This window comes from Saccostrea cucullata, unplaced genomic scaffold, assembly GCF_032062105.1.
Source record: "Saccostrea cucullata isolate Sc308-1 unplaced genomic scaffold, CSIRO_AGI_Scuc_v1 ctg5167, whole genome shotgun sequence".
Taxonomy (NCBI): domain Eukaryota; kingdom Metazoa; phylum Mollusca; class Bivalvia; order Ostreida; family Ostreidae; genus Saccostrea; species Saccostrea cuccullata.
The window spans coordinates 4134-10741 of record NW_026930269.1 but is presented as its reverse complement, the minus strand read 5'-3'; the positions used below and the strand labels follow the sequence as shown (position 1 = coordinate 10741).

The following is a 6608-nucleotide window of genomic DNA, read 5'->3' as shown; positions in this document are numbered from 1 at the left end:
ACGAAACTATCGTCAGCAATATATATGGACATGCTTTGGGCTTTTTATCACTTTCCCTACGTGACGTCATTCATTTCATTGTTGAGTATTTTTGAACACCGATTTAAGTGCACAGTAACCAATGTACACCAATCTGACCAATCTTTATAATTTTCGGCCAGATAGTCAAACATTTTTCGCATATTATGTTCTCATGCGTTTCCTTTTCTTTCAGTATGTTTTATATAGTACATGAAAATATTATCATATAAAGAAAATATTGATTTTAGAAGTTATTTTGTATCTGTCCAGAGAATTAGAAATACAACTAGAGCAAAGCTCGTTGCAAAGCAACGAGTGGGTCTTCCTTCCTAGCGATAAGCAAAAGATTAAATGTTTCTGTCTAGATTGTCAACTTTGCTAACATTCTCTTTTTCGATTTGTCTCAGAAACCCTTACTTGAATTCTTTAATTTGGTGTGAGCATGAGGTCTAAAGGGTACTCTCTCTAACAGCATTCTTGAAATCGTATCCACAACAGTTTAACTTCCAATATTATGACTTTTGATATCGGATATATCATGTTTGTGAAACGTGTCATACTACAGAAACATAAGTGTTTTGCTACATTACCATCTTAAAAATGGCTTTAAAATCATTTAATATACAATATAACTAGGTAAATAAAATAAACAAATTATATAATAATTCAAAAAATCCAAATGTATTTACAATAATGATGAACAATCTTCATTAGTTGCAATCAGTAAGTAGAACAATACTTTTATAATAAACGCACAGAAATGTGTTGTGTATGTTTCGAATTTGCAGCTTTCCACTAGCAACTGGTGGTACCTCAATAGGAGTGTAAAATTCTCTGAAAGGTATATTGTAAACATATTACATATGGCTGTGTATTCTTTTTTAGCAGCTTTGGCGGAATGCAGCAATCACTAAATCAAGTACAAAGCTAAAAGTCTTGTACATAAACATAAATAAGAATATCTACGCTAACTTATTCAAAAGTCAATTTCCACCAAATATTGTACAAGCTAAATATTATACATTTACAGCATTAAAGAAACAAATCTCTTTGAAGGTATTGCCCTGCATAAGAACAATTTGAATCCCCTACACTAAGGATGCTCTGTGCCAAGTTTCACTTTGGTTCTGGAAAATGATATTGTGAAATTTTAGACAATGATGATAATGGATAAAATTATGTTTTTAAAAAATTTACTGGTTCCTTTAGCTCAGATGGGCTAATAAATATGCAACAGGCACAGTTTTGCAGTTGACATTGAAATGCGACTGGACATCTCTTCAATCTTGTTTTAGAAAACTACATGTACATGCCCTATGTACTGAATTCCTTGGAATCATACACATGTTTATGCCTTTAATTAGTTGTATGTGCCAAAATAACAATTTTTTTTACATTATACTGTAAAAAATACACATACATGTATTACAAGATCTTCTAATCCTGCTGAAGACAGAGGATCTATCTTAATCATTAGAATAAGTAAGTCTAAACTTTGAAAGGGAAGTCCTTAATAAAGAGGTCAACATGCTACACAAACAAAATATTATTATATTTAAAAATAACATTTATTCCAATGTAATTACTGGTACATGTATTTCTGTTACAAAAACTATTTCACTTGAAAAACTGAGAGCAATTGATATGTTCATATTTGTGGATTTATGTTGTCAAATCAAAATTTAAAAATGATACACAGTGTGTTTAAAAATTGTCTTCACAAACCAAAACTTGACTTATTTTCACTATGCTGTTTATTCCATGTCACATCCAAACAGATGATCTTCTGGCAAATCATGGTCATGCTTGGTATCAAAATTCAGTCTTCAGATGAGTCACACCTATCCAAAAGAAATTGAAATTTTTTAATCTATAATTCTTTTACTAATAAAAAGTGCAATTCATGAGATTATAAATTAGATTATCAAATTGAGAGATAAGATATTGTCACATTTTCTGTGTATAATTTGTAAATTTTAATGTACTCTTTCATCAATTAAAAGAAGTTTACACCAATTAAGGCAGTCATTTATGCTATTCCCTAATAAGACAACATACAAGTGCAAAGTAATCATGCACTAGTGGGTTTAGGATAATGTGCTAGAGTATTTATGACAACATACTAGCACGATGTGACAATGTGCTAGCATGTACGTCAGTGATAATATGCCAGCACACTGAATCCAACATGCAGTGAAGCTAACACTCAACAGATTGTTTAAAGTTGTGTTTGCATGATATTTTGTTTTGTGTTAACACAGCAGCGTGTTGTTTAAAGCTGCATTGGAGTGGCAGTCTGTTGAAATTAACATGCTAACACACTGCAACTTCACATCATTGGAACACCATAATTTTAAAACTGACAAACCAATATCTTATGATTACTAACTAGGTAATTGCAACTGTAAATGCTGATTTCATGGTGACAATAATACCGGTAATTCACTGTATATCTGAGAACTGATCAATTATAATAAGGCATGTCCAGATAGGGCCACTTGCTAAAGCTCAATAGCACTTTCATAAAAGCGTGCCATCTTACCGACACAAAAGACGCCATTAGGCTATCACACAGCTCGCCATCACAACACTGAAAAACACTTTCGCACTAACACAAGTTCGCACCACACGCTGTCACACTAACACACAACACACTGTCACGCTAATACAATTTCACACAACAAAATATCAGGCTAACACGAGTTCACACAACACACTATCATGCTAACACGAATTCACAAACACGCTGTCTCGCTAACACAAGTTCACACAACACGCTGTCTCGCTAACACAAGTTTTACACAACACGCAGTCTCGCTAATACGAGTTCATACAACACACTGTCTAGCTAACAAAAGTACACGCAACACACTGTCACGCTTAGATGAATTCACACAACACACTGTAACGCTAACATGAGTTTACACAACACGCAGTCTCACTAACACGCGTTTACACAATACACTGTCATGCTAACACGAGTTTACACAATACACTGTCACGCTAACACAAATTCACAAAACAGGCTGTCTCACTATTCACTAACACAAGTTCGCACCAAATGCTGTTGCGATAACACACTGTCATCCTAATACCATTTCACACAACACACTGTCATTCTAATACCATTTCACACAACACACTGTCAGGCTAACACGAGTTCACACAACACACTGTCACGCTAACACGAATTCTCAAAACAGGCTGTCTCACTATTCACTAACACAAGTTCGCACCAAACGCTGTTGCGATAACACACTGTCATCCTAATACCATTTCACACAACACACTGTCATCCTAATACCATTTCACACAACACACTGTCAGGCTAACACGAGTTCACACAACACACTGTCACGCTAACACAAATTCAAAAAACATGCAATATCGCTAACACGAGTTCACATAACACGCAGTCTGGCTAACACGAGTTCACACAATATCCAATCTTGCTAACACGAGTTCACACAACACACTATCTCTCTAACACCAGTTCACACGACAAATTTTCAGGATAACAAGTTCACACAACACACTGTCACGCTAACACGAATTCACACAACATGCTGTCTCGCTAATAAGAATACACACAACACGCGGTCTCGCTAACATGAGTTTACACAACACGCAGTCTCGCTAACACGAGTTTACACAACACGCAGTCTCACTAACACCAGTTTACACAACACGAAGTCTCGCTAATACGAGTTCAATCAACACTCTGTCTAGCTAACACGAGTTTACACAACACACTGTCACACTTACACTTTATACACGATTTTACACAACACGCTGTCCCGCTAACACGAGTTTACGCAACACATTGTCAAGCTAACAAGAATTCACACAACCCACTGTCAGGCTAACACAATTAAGTTCACAAAACACACTGCCTTGCTAACACAAATTCATACAACACACTGTCTCGCTAACACAAGTTCACACAACACACTCACATTGCTGAGTTTAAAGTAAAGGTCTACCCTAATTTGAAGAGGTTTAAAACTAACATATCTCTATATTAGTAAAAAGCCTCAAATTTAAGACAAAAACATTTATGCAGTAATGTTCCTTAACATGCATCTGGCATATAAAATGAATGAGACCTTAAAAACCTCACAGTACATGTTTACTTAGCTAATTAAAGGTCTAAATTGATGCTATTCAACAATATATATCAACATCTCTAAGTATGTGAATGAGTGAAATTCTCAAATAAATATTATAAATCAAAGTATCAATAAGAAGCTGAACCTTACGTTGCAGGTTCCAATCCCATTGCTAAATGCTTTAGACAGGTTACTCCTATGAGACTTCATAAACCAAGATTCTGTGTCACGGTAGGTGTTAGCACAAAATGGATCTCATACTTCTTAAAGGCAATAAGTGCTGAGTACAAGTCTATATTTGCAGCTAATACCATCCCAAGTGGTGGCACCATGAAATGACTGAAAAATGTATGATTAAGGCAAATAAACAAACATTAAACCATTACAGCAGTCTTATCAAACAAAAATGCAAACTTTCTATTATTTCAATTTTTTTAAACAAATTTCTTTTGCAATTTAACTGAGCAATATTTGTTCTTTTTTTGTCAGTAAAGTATGATATTAAATAATTAAGACTTTTTGAGAACATCTATTTATAGCGAGTCCAGACAGCAGCACAAATCCCTGCCCATAATGCGAGCTCTTATGATAACACCTTGGCAAAAGAAGATTGTGACTTGCACATTGCTCCACACAATTTTTCCGCAGTATACTTTGGACACACAGTGCTTAGCTTCTTTAACATGTTTAAGCTACATTCAAAATTCATTTCTATTTAATTTGAATTAGATATCCTTACTCATGTTCACATGGAGCTAATGGGAAGTAATTTAACGAGCAGTGAATTCATTCGAATTAAACATTTGAATAAACTCTCAGTGTGAACATTGAGCATGGATGCACCAAATGTCAAATGCGGCTTGACAAGCACAATCTAAATTAAAACTAAATAAGTATCTGCCCTCACCCTTACAGTCACACTGTCAATATATAATTAGTTGAATATATTCTGTAACATTAAGTGCAGTTTGAATTATAGAGTATGATCACTATGATAGATAGTAGGACTGTTGAAATTACATCCTCAAATTTAATAAAAATAAAATATAAAGCTGTGGGGATTTACAAGGCAAACAGAGAGCGTCTGAACTGTAAAACAGATAATATATCGGTGTGTCTGTGTATTTCTAATAACATCAATGTACGTCACTGTCATGTAATCAGTAGTGTAAATTTTAAGTAATAAAAATATTCTAACCTTCATTCCAATGGTCCAAGCCAATCATACATTAAAATGTCGCCGTCAGCTCTTTCATCACTCGATACAATTATCACTGGGGAATCCGAAGCAGAGTCAAGAGTGTTCATCCTTGTTAATGTGACAGTCAGAATTTCCTCGTAAACAATTCACACAAGATTCTTAGAATATATGAATCGGGATAATTCTGCTTAGAATAATGTTCCAGAGAAGTGACAAAGTACTTCGTAGCTCCAGATTAAATGAGTGTGCATGTCTACAAGCGGATTCTTTGTGAGAAAATGTTCAACTTCACAAATCATTCTATTTTCAGTTTGTAAACCATGACAAACATGTGTCCGACGTCGACTCGAAGGGGCACACTAAAAACGGGATATACTAGAGACCTGATATTTACCTGACGTTTTAATTTTTAATTAAATGGTAATATTGAGTATTTTAAATTACTTATGTACAGACTTTATGACTTCGAGGCATATGCTATACAAAAATTCAATTGTTTGGAACATTTACAGACAAATTTGAATCAGGTCAAATAAGTGTTTAGTACATCGCGTCTTTAGTACCTTCCTATTTCCCACAATGCCGCGCGTTGTTTACAAACAAGCGCGAAAAAATCCTCTAAACTAGGTACTATTTATTCTTGTGTACATCATCACATTTTAAAATTATTTGAATAAAAAGAAAAAAAAGAAACACCGAATCAAAACTATATCTTTTAGATGCATCAACTAAAAATGTGCACATGTATGCAGTAAAGGCTTGGCTGGCTATAGTAGACAACTTGTTCCTGAAAGGTTTCTCACATACATGTACTTGTTTTATATAAAAAACAATTAAATATAGCTGGAAGTTTATTTCTTTTTATATCAAATGACAAGATTTTATAAGTTCGAAATTATTTCAGTCAAACTTTTTCATAATATACCAATATTTTTAGCTATCAGAAAAAACGTGTATGAGCTATTAACCCCTAATTATAGGGGCCAGCCCCTTTTCATTAATCTAATATGAAAGCTCTCGTAATTACACACAACTTTTGTTATATATTTCTTACCAAATTATTCTCGGTTCAAAAGTTATTACACAAAAAGTAGCAAAAATTCAAGAAAAAAAATTACTAAAATTTGCCGTTTTATAGCTTCCAAACTTTAGAAAATCAGCTTATAATTTTATCGTTCTGCACATCTACAATGTATTGGCTACAAGTTCTCCAACTTGCGTGTAAATATCCTACGTCGTTCTTGAGATTTTTAGTGGAAACGAGACATCAAAATTAT

The 6608-nt window shown here is 34.1% G+C and overlaps 1 long non-coding RNA gene across 2 annotated transcripts; it reads right to left on the bottom strand.

Moving 5' to 3' along the window:
• Nucleotides 1–298: 298 nt before the first annotated feature.
• Nucleotides 299–5952, bottom strand: LOC134283474 (uncharacterized). 2 transcript variants are annotated; one of them, XR_009995487.1, is made up of 3 exons: nt 5329–5952; nt 4276–4469; nt 299–1862 (listed from the first exon to the last, which is right to left on the bottom strand). It is a non-coding gene; the product is annotated as an uncharacterized LOC134283474 (long non-coding RNA). The 2 variants fall into 2 exon arrangements; XR_009995486.1 differs by having other exon boundaries at nt 4281–4469.
• Between the last annotated feature and the right edge of the window lie 656 nt (nt 5953–6608).